Genomic DNA, 23,070 nt, shown 5'->3' with positions numbered 1-23,070 from the left:
TAAATTGCCTCTGAAAACTCACCACAGGGTCAGTTATGGGTTGGTTCTGATTTTCCGGTAAACGGAAAAAAACAATAAAAATATTAGAAAAGATTTTGTGTGTTTTCCCACAGTGAAAATACATTAATTATCATTAAATATTTCAAGAAAACAGAACTGACGCTTTGCAGGAAATTTTGAGAAAATGACACAATAACACACATACACACATACACACATTCATCCTGGTACATTTGAAGTGATGTTCTAAACAACAGCTCTTTTTAATACCTTTCAAGTAGTTCTTTTCAGTCAAATATTTTTAAGATTTTTCTAGTAGTGTGTAGATTAAAGAACAAAAAAAAAAGGAATTCTGAGTAGGACTGACCACAATTATTAATTCATTCCTTTTAACAGCTGTAAACAGCAACAACAAAATAAAATTACTCTTTAATTTGTCTTCTTCTTAAATTTTGATAAGATTATTTGATTTAGAATAGATATAGACCCAATCAGACAATTATTTCTTAAAAAGGCTCAGAATTTTGTAACACGTGTCTTTTCTTCTGAAGCAGACTATGGACATGGTTATTGCAAATGAAGCAATTTAATTAAATTTTAATTCTCAGTAGATTTAGTCATGGAAGATCAAAAGGAAAGAGAGAAGCTTGGGTTAAGTTTCTAATGTTGCAGTCAAATTTATTTCAGACTGTCAGGCTAAAACAAAAGAGGAAAACAGTTGGAATTTCAGACACATTGCTGTTCTTTATTTTTTTTAACTTATTATTTGGTAGAAAATGTTAAGTGGAAACAAAAGTTCAGGACATAAATCAGGAAAATTCCTTTAAAGAGAAAAAATTAAGAAAATCTGTCATGGGAAAAAACCCTCAAAAAACAAAACAACTATTATAACTGAAAAAAAAAAGTTTTGTTTTGTCTATTACACAAAGAAACAAAACAAAAAACATACACACCTAAATGGTAATAGGATAAAATAATATCTTAGTGTTTATAGTTCTATTTATTGAATTTAGTATTCTTCAGATATTGTTGATACTCATGTGGCTACATTTAACTGGTGGATTTTCTAGAAATTTTAAACAGAATAAAAGGAAGTTAGTTTTTTTCTGTTTCTTGAATAAGAAAAGAGCACCAGTTATCTTGGACTCATTTTGAGTTCAGGTGAATCAGAGCAGAATTATACTCTAATGGGTTTCCAGTGGCTAACTTTTTGAAAGCATATCAATAGGCCTTTTATCTAAGGCATCTCAAAGTACATTCGAATTTATAATCTTTGAATTAATAGCCAAGCCTATTAGCCATTTAAAATACTCAAGGACTACTCTTGATCAAGGGGCCTTGTATTTTTAATTGGTTCACAAATTTGTATAGCCACAATAGGCATAATGGGAAAGAAGCAGGTGAACAAATTGTTGTTGTTGTTGTTACATGCCATCTAGTCTCCTGCATCACGTAGCGGCCTAAAAAAGCCCTAAACCCTGCTCTGTCTTGTGCCTATCTTATTATCTCCGACATACTTTTCCCCTTGCCCCAGTGACTGAATCAATCCATCTCATCAAGGCTCTGTCTCTCCTGCGCTGTCCCTCCACCATCCCAAGCATGACATCCCTCTCTAAGGACTGATCTCGCCTTGCAACATGTCCAATGTATGTCAGACAAAGCTTACTAATTTTTGCCTCCAAGGGGCAGCCTGCCTTCATCCTCTCCAAGACAAACTTGTTTGTTCTCCTATCAGTTCATGGTAACTCTTCTCCAGCACCAAAGCCCAAAGGCATCAATTCTCCCTCTATCATCCCTAGTCATTGTCCAGGCTTCCGACGCATACCAGGCCATGGCCTGGATCAGGTGAATCTTAGTGTCCAAACTGACATCGTTGCTCTTCAGTACTTTGGAGAAGTCTCTAAGAGCAGATTTTCCCAATGCAATTAATCTTTTAATTTTCTGGATGCTAGTGCAGATTGTTGATGAATCCAAAGAAAGGTGATCCATCAGAGTGGAAATTATGGAACAATATTATTGATATCACATGCAAGCAACATTCTGCTAAAGATTATCCAAAGAAGACTGGAACAGCACATCAACAGAGAACTGCCAGATGTGCAGACTGAGTTTAGAAGGGGCCATGGTACTAGGGGTATTGTAGCTAAAATTAGATGGATCTTACCTCAAAGCTGAGAGTACCAGAAGAATATCTTTTTGTGTTTCATTGATTATGCTAAGGTGTTTGACTGTGTGGATCACAACAAACTGTGGCTGACTTTGAGAAGAATAGGAATACCAGAACACTTAATCATGGTAATGCAAAACCTATAGTTGGTCAAGGAGGCAATCATCAGAACAGAACAAGGAAACACTGCATGTTCAAAATTGGGAAGTGTGTACACCAGGGATTTGTCCTGTATCCATACCTTTCCAGCCTATATGCAGAATAAATTATCTGGGGGCTGGAATCTGAGAAGTGTTGCATCGGAATTAGTGGTTACCAACAATCTGCATTATGCAGATGACACAACCTTGCTTGCTGGAACTGAAGAGGACCTGAAGTGCTTGCTGCAGAAGATCAAAGACTATAGCCTTCAATATGGATTGAAGCTTAATATCTAGAAGACGAAGATTCTCACCACTGGGCCAACTGACAGCATCAGGATGGGTGGTGAAGAGATTGAGATTGTTCACAGATTTAGTTTGCTTGGCTCTACAGTCAACACTCTTGACACCAGCAGCCAAGAAATTAAAAGACATATTGTGATGGGAAAGTCTGCTGTCAGAGACCTCTCCGTAGTTCTGAAGAGCAATGGAGTGACTCTGGAGACTAAGGTGTGTCTGATACAGGCTATGGTCTTTGTAATCACTTTCTATGCATCAGACAGCTGGACAATGACTAGAGAGGGTAGAAGAATTGATGCCTTTGCGCTTTGGTGCTGGAGTATTGAATAGACTATGGACTGCTAAGAAAATGAAAAGGTTTAACCTAGAGAGGGTTAAATCAGACTGCTCCTTAGAGGAAAGGATTTTGAAGCTCCATCTGACATAATTTTGACATGTTACAAGTAGGGACCAGCCCTTGGAGAAGGATGTCATGCTTGGGAAGGTGGAGGGACAGCGCAGGAGAAGAATACCCTCTATGAGGTGGATTGATTCAGTGACTGGAGTAGTGTGGGTGGGTGTGTCAGACACAGTGAGATTGGCACAGGACAGAGCAGGGTTTAGGGCTGCTGTGCATTTGGTCACTATGAGTTGCAGGCAACTTGATGACATATTACAACAGAAAGAACATAAGTACCATGGTTATTTACTACACTTTTAATAAGCTCTCTGTGTATTATCATCATTTGATTTTTTATAAAATATTATTTTTTATTAATAAATCACTGATTTTCAGAAATCCTTCTTTTCCTCATCAACTTTATTTTGGTCAATGTCATATTCATGACTACAAGTTCTTTCCATTTTTTTTTTTCATTCTAGGGATTAGTCCTCATTAATTCATCATGCGTGATCTATATGTTTTAGATTGCAATTTGTATTAGGAATCCTGTGCATGCCTAGGTTGATCATCATGAAGTAACAAGCCTGAACTCAGACTGTCTCTTTATTGCTCTATGTCTTCTATTTCTACTTCTGTGGATCTACATGATCATTGCCAGTGAATTCCCTTTAATAATAATAGCTTCCTTTAACTTCAAGTCCTGGAAGTGGGCTCTAATGGATACCAACTTTATCCTAACCCAGAAGTCAAACATAATGTTCCAGTTCTTTAAAGCCAGAGCCAGAGTGTCTCTCTCTCTCTCTGTCTCCCCCTCCCTCTCCCTTTCCTTCTCCCTCTCTCTTTTTCTCTCCTCTCCAATCTTTTTCTTTCTCCTTACTTTTCTTTGAATTGATTTTTTTTCCAAGCAAAAATCTAAGGTGAGTCCACATATCCATTCAAATGCAAATATTTTCAGAGGACAGGTACTACTTAAACTTGTCCCTTGACTAAGCTTTAGCACCCAGTACTAATTCTATTTTTAACAAGCTAATCTCCAAAGCAAAGCTTCCTTTTAGCACTTCCAATCAAGTACTAGCCAAAGTAGAACTTCACTCTTTTAAAATCTATAATATCCAATATTAGTTTATAACATAAATTTCTCCCCTTCATTTTTATTGGTGTGTGTATAATTATTCATATACATTGGGTTTCGTTTGCATGAATTTCATTTTATACACTATTTAATATACATTATATTTTATATCATTAGTAATTATTAATCTATGCCTATTATTAACACTTCCTTTCAAGTCTTTATTGAATCTTTCCTATTTTTTGCTTCCTCTCCCACCCACTAACCTCTGCTATCTTAGTGATTTTCACTTATCTCTATTTCTCTCCCACTTCTCTCCCTTTCTCTTTTGGAAATTTATATATATCTTGCTCAGTTACTGTACTAATGTGAAAATCGTGATTTTATGCAGTATTTATCCTTATATTACTGAGTTATTTTGCTCTAGAATCTCCCATGTGCTATACTGTTTTACAAAACCAGTGTCTCTTCCTGCTGCATAGTATTTTGTTGTGTGAATATAATGGTGAAAGACATTTTGGTTGTTTTGAATTTACTGCTATTTTCAATAACATTACTATGAACACAGGTTTTCTATAAATACTTTGTTGATGTTGTTGTTATGTGCTGTCAAGTTGCTTGCAACTTATAGTGACCCCATGCCCAACAACTCTGAAACCTGCCCTATTCTAAGCCAGTCTCACTGACTCCGACACACCTTCCTTCATTGCCCAAGTTACTGTATCAATCCATCTTATCTGGGGTCTTCCTCTTTTGTGCTGTTCCCCCGCCTTCCAAGAATGATGTCCTTCTCCAAGGACTGGTCCCTCTTGGTCACATGCAAAAATACATGAGATGGAGTTTCAAAACCTTAGCCTTTAAGATGAAACGTGGTTTCATCCTCTCCATGACAGAGTTATTTATTTTCTTAGTGGTCCAGGATATGTTCAACATACTTCTCCAGCACCACAACTCAAAGACATGGATTCTTCTTCTGTCAACCTTAGTCATTGTTCAGCTCTCTGATGCATAGCAAGTAATTATAAAGACCATGGTCTGGGTCAGGCACACCTTAGTCTCCAGACTGGCATTGTTGTTTTTTAGTACTCTGAAGCGGTTACTGACAGTAGATTTTCCCAGTACAATTCATCTTCTGATTTCATTATTGCTCGTGCCAACCTATTAACAGCCTCAATCTCTTCTCCATCTATCATATGTTGCCAATTGACCCTGTGGTAAAAATCTTTGTCTTCTTGATGCTGAGTCTCAATTCATACTTAAGACTACAGTCCTTGACTCTCTGTAGCAATTACTTCAAGTCCTCCTCACTTTGAGCAAGGTTGTGTCATCTACATAACATAGATTATTGATTAGTTTTTCTCCAATCCTGATGCCACATTCCTACTCATAAAGCCCAGCCTCACAAATGATCTGATCTGCATATAGATTGAAAATGTATGGAGACAGGACATATCCCTGAGGCACCCTTTCCGTGATTTTAAGCCATGTAGTGTTTTCATGCTCTTTTTTTGATGACTAAGTCTGAGTACCTGGGAATGGTCTGCTGTTAGGGACCTCTCCAAAGTACTGAAGAGCAATAGTGTCTCTCTGGAGACTAAGGTGCGTCTGATACAGTCCATGGTCTTCACAATTCACTTGTTATGCATCAGAGAGTTGGACAATGACCAAGGAGGATAGAAGGAGAATTGATGCCTTTGAGCTGTGGTGCTGGAGAAGAGTATTGAGAATACCATGGACTGCTAGGAAAACAAACAGATTTGTCCTGGAAAGGGTTAAACCGGGTGGCTCCTTGGAGGCAAGGATTCTGAGGCTCCGTCTAATATACTTTGGACATGTTGTGAGGAGAGACAGGTCCTTGGAGAAGGACATCATGCTTGGGAGGGTGGAGGGACAGCGCAGGAGAGGAAGGCCATTTATGAGGTGGATTGATTCAGTGACTGGGATAATTGGGATGGGAGTGTCAGAGACAGTGTGATTGGCACTGGACAGAGCAGAGTCGCAAGCGACTCGAAGGCACATAACAACAACAACAAATAAGTCTGAGTATAGTCTGCGTATCTTCCACGTATTCTGTAATTCCCATTTTTCTCAAGGTTAGCAACAATTTGTTATGATCCACATAGTCAGATTCTTTTGCATGGTCAATGAAACACAGATACATATTCCTCTAATACTCTCAGCTTTCTGACAAGATCCATTTGAAGTTAGCAATAATTTGTCTAGCTCTACAAACTCTTCTAAACCCAGCTTGTACTTCTGGCAGTTCTCTGTCAACATGCTTATCATTCTAGTTGATTTTGGATAATACTATACTTTTAGGACTAGCCATATTATCTCTCTAAAGATACTTAGCAATGTGTTTATATATATTGTCAAATAATATTCTATGTGATAAGGAAAACAAAGAGTTTCTTAACAAGAGGTAGAGCTACTGGATATATAACAAATGTTGTGGTTAAGTGCTTTCGAGTCATAGGCAACTCATAGCAACCCTATGAATGAAAGTCCTGGACACCTGTATAACTTTTGTCCTTTCTCCAGGTTCATAGGGTTTCCAGAGGCAAGCTTGTTTTAATCGGGGAGCTCTGTTGCAAACCACAGTCTTTTGTGAGTTTCCTGGAAGAAATGAACATAAAGAGACAAACACACATAGAAGACAAGACAGGATTATTGCTGTTGTTGTTGTTGTTTTGTTATATGCCATTGAGTCACTTGCAACTCATAGTGACCCTATGTACAGCAGCCCTAAACTCTTCTCTGTCCTGTGTGTCAATCTCACTGTCTCTGACACGCCCATTCCGATTACCCCAGTCACTGAATAAATCCACCTCCTAGAGGGCCTTCCCCTCCTGTATCTGTCCTCCATCCTCCCAAACTTGATGTCCCTCTCTGAAGACTGGTGTTTCCTTACGACATGAATAAAGTATGTCAGACAAAGCCTCAGAATCCTTGCCTCCAAGGAGCAGCCCATTTTAACCCTCTCCAGGATGAATCTGTTTGTTTTCTTGGCAGTCCATGGTATCCTCAATACTCTTCTCCAGCACCACAGCTCAAAGGCATCGATTCTCCTACTATCCTCCTTAGTCATTGTGCAACTCTCTGATGCATAACAAGTGATTGTAAAGACCATGGCCTGTATCAGACGCACCTTAGCAAAGAAAAACAGACTCACACAGATGAGACAGAAAACTGCAGCCATGATGGTCTGCATTGTTTTAATTTTATAGGGGTATAAGCAATGATCTCATTTTCTAGCATTTCCATAGAATCACAATAAACGGTAATATCATTTCTCAGTTTTTATAGAATCATTAAAGGTGAGCACAGAAACAATTGAGCAAGGGATGGTACACACTCTATTCCATATAATAGATGTTGCTTTTCACATGAAAGGAATTGGGGGACCGAGACAGCTAAGGTATATTCGTTACAGGAAGAGAGACTTCCAAGTTTCCACCCCGCATGCGGGAAAAGGACAAAGGTTTCTCTTTAATTATTAAACCAGAAAATTACCCGTTTGCAGGCTGAACTCTCAATAACCCCGGAACCCACCCCCATGTGGGCTGGACTTTCGAGAATGGAGTCTGGTCCTCCTCAGAGCTCCACTAAACACTGTCCACCATGGGTAACCATCCTCACATTTGACTCATCAGTGTCACAGAGTTTGGCCTCACAACCACCACAATTTACCTCTGTACAGCAAGTGGACATTCCAGGGTTATATGACCTAGAAGAATGTTTCACCAAAGACAATTAAAGGCAGGCCTGTGGGCCGTGAAGTAGAGTCACCCTACTTTGGCTTGGGAACATGACTTTCTGTCCTCTAGGCCAACTGCTCTCTCTCTCTGCTGTTGTTGTTTTTGTTAAGAGCCTTCTATAATAAATTATATCTGAATTAGAACACTAATTCATTTTTTTTCTTTTCAAAAAGCATTCTAGTTTGATCTTACTTTAATTTTTTTAATATAATTTGATAATATTTAAGGCTATAGGGGGAAACGGGGAATGTTCAGTTGTTTATAAAAGATGCTGTATTACAAGTTGTCGTGGCATTTCATGGACCTCATAATCTACTACTAATACAAAAACGAAGAAAGATATAGCATGAGGGAGATGTGGAAATATATCTTGAGCAATAAATTAGAGCAATCTAACTATGAACTAGATGGAAAAGTTACACAAACTCTTAAATTGATAAGGAAAGTAAATCATGTTGCTGAGGGAGTACTTAAATGGACATTTTTTGTTGTTATGTTCTACTGAGTTGCCTGTGACTCATAGTGACCCTATTTATAAAAATAATGGAGTCATATTGCAAAGAATATTATGTTTATGGCTCCAAAAGATATTATTTTATTATTTAGTTCCCTAGGCTTCCCAAAAAAGTTTTCATGTTTTATCTATAAGGAACTGTAAATGTAAATTTTCACATAATTTCACTAAGATAACAGACTAATCTCATTTGGACAGTCCTCTATACATCTTAATTATCACTCTTTTCACATGGCCTGATAGTTAATAAATACCAAGCATACTTGTGAAATGAACTCATGGATACTAATTTTAAAAAGGGAATGTGCTTAGAGTTAGGGCAGGTAGATAAGATAGCACATAGTTAATTTAGGTTGTTAATATGAAGGTGATCTGAACAAATGTCAAAGAGAAACATAGCTTTTAATTCCTTTGCTTCAGAATTTAAAATTATAGTAGTGAAATTAAACACATATTGGAAAGTGCACAAAATATGGACCTGTTACAGTACATATGTCTATAATGTTTACATACAGTTTAACAAGTGGTTATAGAGAAGTATATACTAACCATACTTTCAGTATACTTACCTACTTATTTATCAAACTTGTTTATATTTATTGCAACTCAATTTGGGAAATGAATAGTTAATAATTGTCTATTAAAATAATGTGACTATACAAAAATGATTGGTTTTGAGTTTACCTAGAGATAAAAGTGGAATCGTGAATTGACATGATAAAAAATCTAAATCAATCACATGAATGTGTTTATGTCAATTAATAGGGAGCTCTGGTGACCTACTGGAGGGAAGGTGTACTGCAATTCTGAAACCACAAGGTTCACATCCACCAGATGCTTCGCTGGAGAAGGAGGGAAAATGTCCTCCTGTTGTAGGCAGATCCAATTGGACAGTATGCACAAGAAAAAAAAAAGAGTTGTGTCAATTAATAACACACATATCTCATTCAAACAATTCTCTAAAGTACATCCCTGTTACTAAGCTTATGAACTTTTTAAGAAATTGTTTTTGTCAATTATATGTACAATGTATTATTCTTTTCTAATCTTAATATTAAAATGACAATAAACACAGGTTTATTGGAAATCTCAGTTTTGGATACATCAAGAAATATCTGTTACCTCAATATGTGAAAATCTCAATCATATCAAAAGACTGATTTGTGTTGAATGTATTGCAATTAAAGCAAGTATATGTTTCTTGACATAGTCCTCTTGATCTCTTGCATATGAAATAATGAAAAACAAAGTTAAGGTGATGTAAAATGAGCAAAGATCATATGAGAATGATCATATCTGATCTTTACTAACTTCACAACGGGGAACTGTTCCTGTCAGTGGCTTCAAGTAACACAAAACCAATTCCCATGAGGTCAGACATCTTACTGCTCACATACATTTTTCTACTCATCTCAACACCAATCTTACTGCTTTGCTGTGTTCAAAATCAGGTGCAATAACTCAGAGAACACACAGAATCATGTTAGAGAACTCAAAAGATTATAATCCAGGGTAGTAGCAGAATACAGTCAGGATGTCTCCTGGAATGTGTTTTCAACTACCTCAGCCTTGAGCCTCGTGGCTTCAGGATAGTGTTTTATAGTTCTGAGTCCTATGAATTGTGGCCTCTCATCTCCAGTTGTAAAATAAACTTGAGCAAATGTTCTTAGCTCCAGTTCCAATGATGTAGCAATCCCAAGGTCCCATTTCAAGGTCTCTAGTTCTCTTTCTCATGTCAGATTCACTTCTCTATTGTGGCTGCTATTGCTGGTAGTTCTGTAGGCCTTCTCACTTGCTTTGCTCCTAGTGGTGAGGTTTCTTCCCAGATGGTTTTGGGGTCTCTTTCTTTTGATGCTGGATTGATCAATTTAAGGGTGAGACTAGCCAAACCCCTTGTGGCTTGGTAGACACCCATTTCCCTTGTACATAGGTTAACCTGTCCCATTCACATATCCCCACTCATCTACGTAACAAAATCAAACTATGGTAAACAAAGACACTGTTGTTGTGGTTATTGTTAAGTGCCATCAAGTCTCAGGTGACTCATAGCGACACTATGAAGGAGAGTCCTCAACGTTTGGGTGTCTTTCATCCTCTCTCCAAGTTCATAGGGTTTCCACAGGCAAGCTGTTATGGAAGTGGATGTCACTCCTCCTTCCAAAACAAAGACATATTGAAAAATAAACTCCACAGGTGAGTTTACAAAATATTTCCAAAACAACAAACGAATAAATCCACTTAAAAAAATTTGTGCAAAAACATTAGCATAACTCACCTGTAGGACTGCAAGGTGCACTTTGAAAAATTTTTAGGGCCTAGTCACGTATCTCCAGTAGTGAAATATATGTGTGTATGTCGGCAATTTGACACAACCCTGCTTGCTGGAACTTAGGATGACATGAAGTGCTTGCTACAGAGGGTCAAGGACTGTAGCCTCCAATATGGATTGAGGCTCAAAGTCAAGAAGACAAAGATTCTCACCACTGGACCAATTGGCAGCATCAGGATGTTTGGTGAAGAGGGTGAGATTGTTCACAGCTTTAGTTTGCTTGGCTCCACAGTCAACACTCCTGGCACCAGTAGCCGGTATTAAAAGATGTATTGCCATGGGAAAGACTGCTGTTAGGGACCTCTCTAAAGTATTGAAGAGTAATGGTGTCTCTCTGGAGACTAAGGTGTGTCTGATACAGGCCATGGTCTTTGCAATCACTTGTTATGCGTCAGACAGTTGGACAATGACTAAGGAGGATAGAAGGAGAATTGATGCTTTTGAGCTGTGGTGCTGGAGAATAGTTTTGAGGGTACCATGGACTGCTAGGAAAACAAACAAATTAATCCTGTTGTTGTTGTTGTTATGTGCCATCGAGTCACTTGCTACTCATAGCGACCCTATGTGCAACATATCTAAACTCTTCTCTGTCCTGTGCCAATCTCATTTTCTCCAACACACTCATCCCGATTACCCCAGTCACTGAATCAAGTCACCTCCTAGAGGGCCTTCCTCTCCTGTGCCTGCCCTCCAGCCTACCAAGTATAATGTCCTTCTCTAAAGACCAGTCTCTCCTTACAACATGACCAAAGTATATCAGACGAAGCCTCAGAATCCTTGCCTCCATGGAGCAGCCCAGTTTAACCCTCTCCAGAATGAATCTTTTTGTTTTCTTAGCAGTCTATGGTACCCTTAACACTCTTCTCCAACACCAAAGCTCAAAGGTATCAATTCTCCTTCTATCCTCCCTAGTCATTGTCCAAATCTCTGACACATAACAAATGATTGCAAAGACAGTGGCCTGTACCAGACACACCTTAGTCTCCAGAGACACAATGTTGCTCTTCAGTACTTTAGAAAGGTCCCTAACAGCAGGCTTTCCCACCACAATATGTCTTTTATTTTCCTGGCTGCTGGTGCCAAGGGTGTTGATTGTGGAGCAAAGCAGACTAAAGCTGTGAACAATCTCAATCTCTACACCATACATCCTGATGCTGCCAATTGGTCCAGTGGTGAGAATCATTGTCTTCTTGACATTGAGCCTCAATCCATATTGAAGGCTGCAGTCCCTGACCCTCAGCAACAAGCTCTTCAGGTCATCCTCATTTTGAGCAAGCAGGGTTGTGTCATCTGCACAATGCAGATTGTTGAATGGATCTTCCACCAATCCTGATGCCAAATTTCTCCTCATAGAGCCCAGCCTCCTGGATGATCTGTTCTGTATACAGTTTGAAAAGGTATGGAGACGGGACACATCCCTGGCGTACGCCCTTCCCAATTTTGAACCATGCAGTGTTTCTTTGTTCTGTTCTGATGAATGCCTCTTGGTTAAGTATAAGTTTCACATTAGCATGATCAAGTGTTCTGGGATTCCCACTCTTCTAGAGTCAGCCACAGTTTGTTATGGTCCACACAGTCATACGCCTTTACATAATCAATGAAGCACAGGTAGACATTCCTCTGCTACTCCCTGCTGTCAGCCAAGATCCATCTAGCATCAGCTACAATATCCCTAATGACACGACCCCTTCTAAACCCAGCCTGGACTTCTGGCAGTTCTCTGCTGATGTGCCGTTCCAGTCGTTTATGCATAACTTGCAGTAGAATCTTGCTTGCATGTGAAATCAACGGTATTGTTCTATAGTTTCCACACTCTTTGGGTCACTTTTCTTTGGAATGGGAACAAATATCGATCTCTTCCAGTCAGCTGGCCAAGTGGTTGTTCTCCAGATTTCTTGACACAACTTGGTGAGCACTTCCATGGCAGCATCTGTTAGCTCAAATATGTCGTTTGGTGTACGATCTATTTTTTGCTACTTCTTTCAAAGCAGCTTGAACTTCTTCCTTCATCACCATAGGCTCTTGCTCATGTTGTTTCATTAAATTCTTCTGTGCCTGCCAATTCGTTTCCATACAATGACTCAGTATATTTCCATCTTCTTTTGATACCTCCTGGATTGTTTAATACTCTGCCTAAAGCATCCTTGATTATAGCAACTCGAGGTTTGAATTTGTTTTCAGTTCCTTGAGCTTAAGAAATGCTTAGCGAGTTCAACCGTTTTGGTTTTCTGACTCCAGCTCCTTGCACAGATTCACCCTGGAAAGGGTTAAACCGAGCTGCTCCTTGGAGGCAAGGGTTCTGAGGCTCTGTCTATGATAATTTGGACATGTTGTAAGGAGGGATCGGTCCTTGGAGAGGGACATCATGCTTGGGAGGGTGGAGGGACAGCGCAGGAGAGGAAGACCCTCTATGAGGTGGATTGATTCAGTGACTGAGGTAATCAGGATGGGAATGTCAGATACAGTGTGATTGGCACAGGACAGACCAGAGTTTAGGGCTGTTGTACATAGGTTCGTTTTGAGTCACAAGCGACTTGATGGTACATAACAACAACAACATGTGGGCAATTCTGTGTGCTTTTCTGCTTATTTATTAGGAAGAATCAATATGTTAGACCAGTTATCTGTGTTAGTTGTTTTTCTTTTTGTTTTTGTTTTCTTCTCTATATTGTGTCCTACTACCATCTTTACAATGTCTTTATAATATCCTTGACATTGGCCCTGAAAAAGCTTTATCTGAATAAAGGAGAACAAAAAGTCTGTGTGATACCTGTTAGAGACATGTGTTTATGAAAGTTTATTTTTCCAGTTTATAGCTTTCTCCAGCCTATAATCCTTAGTACCTCTATCAGCTCAGATTTCACAATATTAATCAGTCCTATAACCCTCATATGCATACATATGGCAAATACTGCCCTCCTGAGTAAAATGGAAACATGTTTACCAAGAGATTACATATTTAATGAGGATGCATTCACTCATTGTATGAGAAACTCCCTAACAAGCTTCAGTGTGGGGACTCCTCTACTTAAGGGAATAATGGGGTGGAAAGTCCCCTTAGGGGAATAACTAGGTGGAAAGTCCCCTTAGCAACCCAATACATGTTCTGATCAAGGATTCCCCATGGCTCCTGGGACCTCTGTGAAAAACATTCACTCTTTAGGGAAGACCTAGAAGTATTTGATAAAAGATAAAAAGAGCTGAAATTGTTTTCTAACCATGGTCCTCAAGGAAAAACACTTGCTTGTTTCATTTGCTTTCTTTGGCCACATTGAAGGCCTCTGAATCACTGCTAATAGTGCATAATAATTCCCAAATCCAGCAGTCATACTGAATTTTCCCAACTTCAGTTTGATATATTTGGTGAAGTCATCTTGAGAGTTTCTACAAATATTGATGTGACTGGAGGGAGCTATGAAAGTACATTAAATTTTTGCTTATATATTATATAAAATATCACTTACACACTGTGCATAGTTTAAAGCAACATACTATATAAAAGGCACTGTGCTGTTATGTCCCATATATTTCATTTCTGCCGGTATGAGAAGTGTCGCTTGCTGGAAAATCCGTTATAGAATATAGCATAACTGCAAAGGCAAAGGAGCACTGAGATCCATTTATTCCTGCACCACTCAAGTGGAACCATCATAAGAAAGCTCGAGGTCCTAACCTCACATACCTCACAGGCAGTATAAGTGATAAATGTACCATAATGCTTCCTTCCCCAGTTTCCAGAGCCCCATAGTTTTGCTATACATACTGACTTATAAGACCTGTATCTTAAGATCGTTCCCAAGATTTCTGAGACGGCATTTTCATATTTTATGACTTATTGAGCTATGCTTTTAAATTTGTTCAGCATATCAACAGGTTAAGTGAATTATTTTTCATTACATTGCAGGATTCTTTTTTTGTTTTTTTACATTTCATTGAACTATGTATCATTTCAGAATGGCTTCATGCACACCGGCTTGAAAAGAGTTCTAGTTATAAATCTGCACTCATCAGACCTGAAAACAAAACAATTAAAATTAAATTATTCCCCCAGTGCTTTAAAACTAAAGAGATGATTAAAAATAGCTATTTGTGAGGCAAGTTAATATGGGGAAATCTGTTTACCACACTATGAGAACCTCCAAGGGATTGCTGCATGTTGTGTGCTTGACGTGGTGTGTTTGAGGGATTCCTTTGCAGTATTTAGTAGAGATTAGCAAACAAATAAACAAACAAAAAATATGCTGAAAAAGGAAATTAAATAAATGTAGATGTCCAGGTGTATTTAGAGTTAGCATGCAGCCTACACTGCCTTATTTCCCCATTTATCTTCAGTGGTTATTGTTGTTTATTCAATGTGCTATGTAGGAAAAAAAGAAATCTTGGTGACTACAAGTGATGCTACTGTAAAAGACAGTCATATGTTGATGGGTGTTCCTGTTAATTATTAAAGCCAACAAAAATCCTATGGGGCACTTCCACTTAATCACGTGAGACCATTGTGAGTCACTGTTTACTCATGGCATACAACAGTAACAACAATGTTGAGCTTCAAGTGTGTGAATGCAACCTTTAAACCTTTTCTTCATAGTGGGCTCACTATTCAAAATATATTATCTGTATTTCTGAGGACAGTATGAGTTAAGAAAAATATATTAGAACTTCTGGTTTTAGAATTATTTTAATCTAGAGAATATATAAATTAAATGTGAGAGTCTTACTTAGTGTTTGCGCATTTGGATTATTTCATTTTATGTTGACCAAGTAAGGTAAAATAACCAAAGCAATATACCACTACAATTTTTCCAAATATTTTAACACATTTCCAGAAAGTTAACCCAATCTACTATGACTAAAAATGTAGTAAATACAAGTAATTAATAAAGAAATAAAATAGAAATGTCTTCTTTTTCTAAAGAACTAACATAAAATCATTTTAAGTAGTGACACCAATACGTGGTTCACCATATTTGATAGTGCATATAAAATAATCTACAAGTATTACTATTTTAAATATTATTTTAAACCAATTTTAGTTAAAACTCCTCTTAAGTATGTTTTGAACACTTTATTTTTGTGAAAAACATTTTTCTCAGATTTTCTGACCACTGACCATCTCTATCATGACTAGTGTCTGTTATTAGTACTCTATCTAAAGGATATTAAAACACAAACATATACATCAGGTCATATTTTTTAGCCTTGAGAAAATAAGAAATAAACCAAACTAATAGTTCTTCCTAAATTGACATTAAAAGAATAAATTTGAACTTATTTTAATTAACATGATATTGTAATGCCAAAAACAATAGAATGTATCATATGCAAAGATGTCCATTTGTATAAGAATTTTTCAGACATATTTTATGAGTTATTTAATTAAAGAGATTGAAGGATTTACATTTCATTTTCCACACATGTAAAAGCATAGTTCTTGTTAACTAATCTATGAGAAAAACAGTTTTACAATGTCAGAGAAGATGGAATTTGAGAAATTGAATTACAGTAAGTCATTCCTTTAAGATTGAAAGATGATAGTCTATTTCAGTAAATGCATACAGTGATGCACTATTCATATTTGGACTTACATAACATTGTGAAATCAATTTGTCTCCAATAGAAACAAATACAACTAAAATTAAATTTACCTTCAATTAACATTTTTATTGTCTGAGTCATCCATTTTAAAATTAAGATCAAAATCTTCTCATTAATATGATTAAGATTTTTTTCCATTTTAAGAAACATGTCATTAATCATTTAAAACAGATGAGGGAAATGGAAGAGGGCCATAGAATGTTTACACAGATAGTGACAGACTACCTATCACTTTGTATGTCAAAGAGACTTTGATCTTAATTACCACATTTCCCCGTGTATTTATAGTATAATATTATCAGTTAGAACAATACATGATAGATGATAACTGGATAATGTTGTTGTTGTTTTGTGCCATCTAGTCTCCTACCTCTTACCAAGTGTATTGTCTCCAACACGCCTATCCTCATTATCCCAGTGACTGAATCAATCCATTTCATCAAGGGTCTGCCTCTCCTGCGCTGTCATCCCCCACCCTCCCAAGCATGACATCCCTCTCCAAGGACTGATCCTGCCTTGCCTCATGTCCAAAGTATGTCAGACAGAGCTTCAGAATCCTTGTCTCCAAGGAGCAGCCTGGCTTCATCCTCTCCAGGACAAACTTGTTTGTTCTTCTAGCAGTTCATGGTATATTCAATACTCTTCTCCAGCATCAAAGCTCAAAGACATCAACCCTTTTTCTATCATCCCTACCCATTTCCAGCTCTCTGATTCATAACAAGTAACTGCAAAGACCATGGCCTGATACAGGCACACCTTAGTCTCCAGACTGGCATTGTTGCTCTTCAGTACCTTGGAGAGGTCTCTGACAGCAGGCTTTCCCAGTGCAATTTACCTTTTAATTTCCTAGATGCTGGTACCAAGAGTGTTGACTCTAGAGCCAAGCAAACTGAGCTGCCATCAATCTCAATCTCTTCATCATCCATCATGATGCAGCCAATTGGCCCACTGGTGTGAATCTTTGTTTTCTTGATGTTGAGCTTCAATCCATATTGAAGGCTACAGTCCTTGACCTTCTGCAGCAAGCACTTCAGGTCCTCCTTAGTTTCAGCAAGCAAGGTTGTGTAATCTGCATAACACAGATTGTTGATGAGTCTTCCATCAGTCCTGATGCCACACTTCTCACTTCTCCTCATAGAGTCCAGCCTCCTGGTTAATATGGCCCACATAATTGAAAAGGTATGGAGATAGGACACATCCTTGATGCACACCCTTCCCAATTTTGAACCATACAGTGGTTCCTTGCTCTGTTCTGATATCTGCCTCCTGGTCTAAGTATAGGTTTCACCTAAGTACAATCAGTTTTGCTGTAATTCCCATTCTTCTCAGAGTCAGCCACAGTTTGTTGTGATCTACATAGTCAAATGCCTTGATAGAGTCAATGAAATATACATAGATGTTCCTCTGATACTCTGCTTTCAGCCAAGATCCATCTGACATAAGTTATAATTTTACTAATACCATAGCCTCTTCTAAATCCAGCCTGCACTTCAGGAAGTTCTCTGTTGATGTGCTGTTCCAGTCATTTTTTAAATAATTTTCAGTAGAATCTGGCTTGCATGTGAGTGATATCAATGATACTGTTTGGTAATTTCTACACTTTGTTGGATCACTTTTCTTTGAAATGGGAACAAATATAGATCATTCCCAGTCAGTAGGCCAGGTGGTTGTTGTCCAAATTTCTTGGCACAACTTGGTGAGTACATCCAGGGCAGCATCTGTTTGTTGAAATATATCAATTGGTATGTCATCAGTTCCTGGGGCTTTGGGTTTTTGCCGATTCTTTCAGAGCAGCTTAAACTTCTTCCTTCATCACCACAGGTTCTTGCTCATACGTTGTTTCATGAAATTCTTCTGTGTCCACCAATTCATTTTGGTACAAAGACTCTGTTTCCTCTTTCCATCTTTGTTTAATGGTTCCTGGCTCATTTAATATTCTTCCCAAAGCATCCTTAAGTATTGCAATTTGAGGTTTGAATTTCTTCTTCAGTTCCCTGAGCTTAAGAAATGCTATACCAGTTGGGCCTTTTTGATTTTCTGACTTCAGCTCCTTGCACATTTCTTTGTAATGCTTATCTTCCTGTGCTGCCTTCTAGAATCTTCTGTTCAACTCCTTAATATCTTGATTTCCTCACTTTGCTTTGGCTAGTCTGCACTCCAGTGCAATACTTAGAGTTTCTTCTGACATCCGTCTTGGTCTTTTCTTCCTCCTCTGTCTTTGTTATGACCTTTTGCATTTTTCCTGGATGATATTCTTGACATCCTCCGACAGCTCATCCGGTCTTTGCTCATTAATGTTCCAGGCCTCAAACCTATTCCTGAGTTGGTTTAGAAATTTATATGGAATAGACTCAAGGTCATAAGGAGCCCTAGAAGCAAAGTTCAGCTATTAAATTACAACTGGCAACTTGAATCCCCTAATCACATTATATATATCTCTGGTGGTTTAGTAAGATGTTGCACTGCTAACCCAAAGACAGGTTGTTTGAATCAATCAGCTACTCCGTGGGAGAAAGGGGGGAAAAATCCTTCCATGAGAAGTACAGTCTATGGAAAATTTCTGGAGGGTTAGCAATGGGTCAATTCCCCTTTGATGGTACATAAAAACAAAAATAGCCACTCAGTTGGAGAAATCTGAAGCAGTTTACTTTCATAAATAATACTGACATTGGGTTCTCATTTATACTGTATGTTAGTTAAGTATTGGAAATAACTTTGTTACAATGAGCAACATAAATGAGATAATACTACAGATAAATAACATCAAATAAATACGTAAATGTGAAATTTTCTAAAAATCTTATTGTCTCAGGCACACCTATCCCCATTACCCCAGTGACTGAATCACTTTTATACTGATTTGTTTACAAAGTTTATATACATTGATTTTCACACTGACTCTTTCCCATTTCCTCTACCCATCCCTCCCTCCACCCATCAAATTGTGTGACCAAGCCATCCTCACACCTCCACTACTCCCTTTCCCTCTCTCTTGGATCCTCATACATGTTCTACTACTTATCTTTCTATTTCCACAATAATGATCTTTTATAATACTTTTCATTATGATACTGAGTTAGTTCACTTAGCATAATGCTCTCTAGTCCCTCCCAAGTTAGCTAGTGATTTTTAATCATTGCTCCTGTGTGCTGCATAGTATCCCATCATGTGAAAGCACCCATAATTGCTCAATCCATTCAACTGTGGTTGGACATTTGAATTGTTGTCATATTGTTGCAATGGTGAATAACACTGCTATGAACATTGGGGTACAAATCTCTATTTGTTCCTCAGTTCTCATTTTCTCAAGGTATATTCTAAGCAGTGGAATAACTGGGTCATATGGAATTTCTGTGTGTAGCTTTTTTATGAAACACCAAACTTTCTTCAAGAGTGGTTGTACCATTGTACAATCTTACCAACAGTGTAAAAGAATCCTTATCTTGCTATATCCTCTCTCCAGCATGTATTATTTGTTTTACTGTTAAACTTGGCCACTGTAACTGGAATGAATGCTATCTTACTGTGGTTTTGCATCTCTATTATTGCCATTTGGAACATTTCTTCATGTTATCTCTTGGCCATCCAAATATTTTCCTTTATTAAAAGTCTTTCCATTTGTTGCTATTTTGTAATTGTGTTATAAGTCTTTTTCTTGTAGAGGCCCTCTAGAATTCTTTAAACATTTGATATGAGATCCTTGTCAATAATGGAAATGTAAAATTTTTTCCTGATAAGTAGGTTTTCTTTTCACTCTGTTGTAAAATATGTTTGATGCACACCAGGATTTAATCTTTAGAAAGTCCCATTCATCTCTTTTATCCTCTTCAGATTGTGCATTTTTGGCTATATTTGGCAGTCTCTTTATAATGTAGATTAGGCCATGGTCTTCGCAATCACTTATTATGCATCAGAGAGTTGGACAATGACTAAAGAGGATAGAAGGAGAATTGATGCCTTTGAGATGTGGTGGTGGAGAAGAGTATTGAGAATACCATGGACTGCTAGGAAAACAAACAGATTCATCCTGGAAAGGGTTAAACCGGGTGGCTCCTTGGAGGCATGGATTCTGAGGCTCCATCTAACATACTTTGGACATGTTGTGAGGAGAGACTGGTCCTTAGAGAGGGCCATCATGCTTGGGAGGGTGGAGGAACAGCACAGGAGGAGAAGGCCCTCTATGAGGTGGATTGATTCAGTGACTGGGATAATCGGGATGGGAGTGTCGGAGACAGTGCGATTGGAACAGGATGGAGCAGAGTTTAGGGCTGTTGTACATAGGGTCGCTATGAGTCACAAGCGACTTGATAGTACATAACAACAACAACAACAGGCTATCTAGGCTTGATCCCAATTTTTCTCTTCTGAATTGTACAGTTTGGGGTTTTACTCTCAGGTATCTGATCTACCTTGAGTTGATTTTTGTGTGTGGTCTGAGATGTGAATCCTGTTTCAGCTTTCTGTAATTAATAGCCCAGTGTTGCCAGCACCATTTGTTGAAGAAGTTGTCATTTCCCATTTTTTAGGGGAAATTTTTACTTCCTTGTTGAATATCAGTTGACCATAGATAGATGGATCCATTTCCGGGTTCTTATTTCTGGTCTATTGGTTGATGTGCCTGTCATTATGCCAGTACCATTTTGGTTACTACAGCTGTGTAGTAGGTTTTGATGCAGGTGAGTGTTAAGACTCCCAATTCATATTTGTTTTTCAGAAGTGCTTAGTTATTTAGGGAACTCTTTCCTCTCCCAGTGACTTGACAATTTCTCTTTTCATCTCCTTGAAACATTAATTAATTTGGTATCTTTATTGGGGTTATGCTAAACATGTAGATTACTTTTATTAGGATTGTCAATTATTTTCCTACTTACTTAGGTCTTTTATTGTGTCTCTCAGAAATGTTCTATTGTTTTCCTTGAACAAATTTCCCGTGTCTCTAGTTACATTTGTTCCCAAGTATCTCAATTTGTGTTTGATGTTTATAAATGGTATTGGTTTCTTGTCTTCTTTCTCTGAATTTTCTTTATTATCATAGAGAAATCCTGCTGATTTTTGGATATAACCTTATATCCCACTACTCTACTAAATTGATCTACTCACTCTAACAGTTTTTTTGTTAAGTCCTTGAAATTTTCTGTGTACAGTGTCATATTAATCTGCATATGGCAACAGTTTAACTATCTCTTTGCTTGTCTGGATGTCTTTTATTTAATTCTCTTGTCATAATCTCCTAGCAAGCACTTCCAAAACAATATTGAATAGAATGGGCGGCAGTGGGTAACCTTTTCTGGTCCTTGTTTACAGTCTTTCTCCATTGGCTCTTGGTTTTGCATATATACATTTCACTATGTTGAGGAAATCCTTTTATTTTGCTGAGTGTTTTTATCAGTAAGAGGTGTTAAATTTTTGTCAAATGCCTTTTTTTTGCATCAATTGCTAAGATCATACAGTTCTTGCTTTTTGCTTTGTTAATGTGGTGAATTATGTTAGCTGTTATATTGAACCAACTTTGCATATCTGTTATGGATCCCACTTTGTTATGAATTATTTTTTATGTGTTTTTTTATTCTATTGGCTAGTATTTTGTTAAGGATTTTTGCATTTATATTCATAAGATGTACTAGGATGTAGCTTTATTTCTAGGTAATAACTTAGTCTGGTTTTGGTATTAGGGTCATGCTTGCATCATAGCATCACTCTGGGAGTGTTCCTTCTTTTATCTATTTTACTTTTGATATTGTAGTCCTTGTTAGGTGCCCTTGAGTTGAGTACTACTTATAGCAACCCTAAGAACAAAAGATCTGAACCTTGTTCTATCCTGTGCCATCTTCACACTTCATGACACACAAAAGCCCATTGCACGAGTCACCATGTCAATCCACCTGGTTGAGGGTCTTCCTTTCCTTAAAGTGAAGCTTCATCATTCTTGCTTCCAAAGAGCTTTCTGGATGCAACCTCTCCAAGAATAAATAACTGTTTGTTCTCTTGGCCATCCGTGGAATGTTCAGTGCTCTTCACCAACACCACAACTCAAAGGCATCAATTCTTTTTCTATCATCCTTATTCATTGCCCAGCTTTCAGATGCATAGCAAGTAATCAGAAAAGCCAAGGCCTGAATCAGATGTACCTTGTTCCTCAAACTGACATCATTACTCTTCAATAATTTGAAGAGGTCCCTAATTACAGATTTTCCAAGTGCAATTTGTGTCCATGGAATGTTGTCAGAGAGTTTAAAATAATGTAAGGATATTGTAGCCGATGTTAGATGGATCTTAGCTGAAAGCAGAGAATACCAGAAGAATGTCTATCTGTGTTTCATTGATTGTGCAAAGGCATTTGACTGCATGGATCATAACAAACTGTGGCTGACTCTGAGAAGAATGGGAATCCCAGAACACTTGATCATGCTAATGTGAAGCCTATACTTGGACTAAGAGGCAGTAGTCAGAACAGAGCAGGGCAACACTGCAGGATTCAAAATTGGGAAGGGTGTGCCCCAGGGGTGTGTCCTATCTCCATACCTTTTCAACCTGTATGCAGAGCAGATTATCCGGGAGGCTGGGCTCTATGAGGAGACGTGTGGCGTTAGGATTGGTGGAAGATCTATCAACAATCTGTGTTATGCAGATAACACAACCTTGCTTGCTGAAACTGAGGAGGACCTCATGCACTTACTGCAGAGGGTCAAGAACTGCAGCCTTCAGTATGGACTGAGACTCAATGTCAAGAAGACAAAGATTCTCACCACTGGACCAATTGGTAGCATCAGGATGGATGGCGAAGAGATTGAGATTGTTCACAGCTTCAGTTTG

The sequence above is a fragment of the Elephantulus edwardii genome, unplaced genomic scaffold, assembly GCF_000299155.1.
Source record: "Elephantulus edwardii isolate Elephantulus edwardi_28Jun2011 unplaced genomic scaffold, EleEdw1.0 scaffold00123, whole genome shotgun sequence".
In the NCBI taxonomy this organism is placed as follows: domain Eukaryota; kingdom Metazoa; phylum Chordata; class Mammalia; order Macroscelidea; family Macroscelididae; genus Elephantulus; species Elephantulus edwardii.
This window is presented reverse-complemented; position numbering follows the sequence as displayed.